Source organism: Grus americana, chromosome 1 (genome assembly GCF_028858705.1).
Source record: "Grus americana isolate bGruAme1 chromosome 1, bGruAme1.mat, whole genome shotgun sequence".
In the NCBI taxonomy this organism is placed as follows: domain Eukaryota; kingdom Metazoa; phylum Chordata; class Aves; order Gruiformes; family Gruidae; genus Grus; species Grus americana.
In genome coordinates, this window is record NC_072852.1 from 29,367,956 (window position 1) to 29,370,757 (window position 2,802).

Sequence of the window (2,802 nt, forward strand, 5' to 3'; positions counted from 1 at the left end):
TCTAAAGACCTCCAGCCTGCAACGCGTTTATGGCAAAACACAGCCTGATGTGCCAGGAGGAACGTAGAGGAGAGCGGTCAGTAGCAGGGAGGCAACACAAACCAGCAGCATCACCCAAAGTCGTGAGCATGTATGTAACACCCACATCCTGCTGTTCTTCAGAGGTGGTAAGACAGGGAGACCAGACTTTCTGAGAGAAATAAGACCTGCAAATTCGTTACAATTCTGTGATAATCAGGAGGGGTAATTAAGATCTGTGATGTGTTCTACAGCTTTAACTGTAAAATAGTCTGATTAATCTAAATTAACTTAATCTAATAAACTACTTATTTTTCCAGTATTGAAATCTGCAGTGGGTTAGAAAAGAAGAAAACTGTTTCACACTTCTTATAAGCTGTACGATGGCTGCTCTTTTTATTTAGAAAATAGAAATTTGCATACAAGTGGGAAATGTTTCTCAGCCCAGGGGAGAACAATTTTCATTAAAATATTCTGTTTCTCCAGTGAAAAGTCAAAACTTTGTCTAGCAAACAGAAAATAAAGTTATTTAAACTGGGCTTTGCTTTTTCCATCAGAAGAGTTTCAAGTAAGTATATTCAGTTTTATTTATATGAGTTGCTTTTCTTGAACAAAACATTTGTACAAAACAATCAATGTTTACAATAAATTCATTTATGTTGGCTGAATTTGGCATGTTTTTATGTGTGAATTAGGCTTGAAGTGTCATTTATCTTGGTTATATAGGACCGGATTACAACACATACCATTTTTCCTCTTGGGTTGGGATACAAGGTAGAATACTGTAATGAATTCATTGAAATGTATGTATGGTCAGAATCAGCCAGAAAATTTATCCCATGGAAAATTTCAAATAGGAAGGAAAATGTAAGAAATGGAAATATTTTTATTTGGAAATCCTGCCATACTCTCTGCCAAGAGTTGTGCTTCAAGTCTCCTTCGCCAGGAGGGGTTGCATGATCAAGATATTATACATACAATATTAGCCTGCCTTAGCTAATCTGACTAAAGAAAATCCCCAGAAGATGTAGTGTAGCTGGGCAATCCAGCTACCCGTTCATTAGTACAGAGACAGGGAAGATGACCTACGGCTCTTCTAATCTCCATGCCCAAAGCACCAGAGTGGCAGCATTCCCAGTTTCTGGCACATGGTTCTTACAGTGATCTCTTCCATGAATAAAGAAATGGTTTAAGATCACAAACCCAGCTGGCCATAGAAAACAAAACAAATAATGAAATATAGCTTCTCACACTCCTCTGAGCCAAGACCCTCTTCATAGTGAGGGCAGCAGTCACCTCTGAGCTGCAATTCCTCTAAAACAGGTCAGACAATTTGCACCCAAAATCACGTGTTTCTTTCCATGGACTCTCCAAAATGTTGGGGCAACTCATTCAGATATAGATCTCCAATACTACATGAGATCAATCTCAAATCTGGTCATCAGTCACACACTGTTCTAGTGGAAGGAGAGAAAAGAAAGGAGAAAAAAGTCTTTCCTGTGGTTAGGAAGTTACTTTTTCTATCTCTTCTGAGCTCTTTTTGTCCACACTTCGGTGCTACTTCACAGAGTGATTGTTGGATCTCTTTCAGGAGACTTTCACAACATTTTCTGAAGACTGGTGAAACATAAATTTTCATTTCTTCTCTGTACTTTCATGTAGCTCCCACGAAATTTCAGCAATCAAACCTACACTTATGTTTTGTAAAAGAAACAACACAACAGTCTTGTTCTGAATACGGTTTTTGGTTCAATTTCCATGTTCACCTCAGTGAAGTAAATAATAACATTATATATGGACCTTTTGATATATTCCTGCTATTCTAATTAATTTAACCAAAATCATATGTGAGTTTCAAGAAATGTTAGCCTGTGGTCTGTATTCACATCTGAAGAACAGCACTTTAAATTTACATTTACTCCTTTGAAGTCAATGGATTCAGTCCAGCATAAATAACAAAAAAGTCTACTCTGTGACCCTAAAATTTTTCTAGTAGAAGGACTCCATCTGTAATCATACTTTATGGGACATTACAGTGTAGTCATACAAACTTCCTGCAGAAATCCACTCTTGAGCTTTGCATTCTTTTCATTAAACTGTTATCTTAGTGAAAGAACTTAGGGATATTTTGACCTCAAAATACATAAAAAAGAGATGAATGAATCAACCTTCACAAGCATGAGTCAACAAATACATTTTAAATTCTTTCAACACCACTAATAAACTATTCTTACATCTATACAATTAAAACAATAGAAACGGCAGCAAAGATCTGGAGAGATCATTTAGTTCATCCTTTACCCCAAAGGAGGTGTCAGCACTTAGGACATTAACTAGGACACACCATATAGCTTTATTTTTGCCTACCACAATATGAAGGTATTCAGAAAGTCCCATTTCCAATATTTTCAGGAACCCAGTCCAGGAGCCTAGATATATTAAGGCAAAAGAAATATTAGTTACCTAAGTCTTTGTATGTTCAAGTTCCAGTTGGCAGTTACCTGTATACGCACAGAAGGCCTGACCTAATATCCACTGAAATCAAAGTAGATTACTTTACCATTAACTTTCATGGACTTTGGAGCAAGCCCCTATCCAGGCCCCCATGTGGAATAGTTACATGCACGACTGTAAACATACAATGTTTCATTCATATTTGGCTACATAAAGCTCATTTATTTGAAAGTCTGATCCATAAATGAACATAAATCAGCATAAATGTTTCAAGAACATTTCTCCAGATAAATTAAAGCATTATTCTTAAGACCAGAATTTATTAGTTAA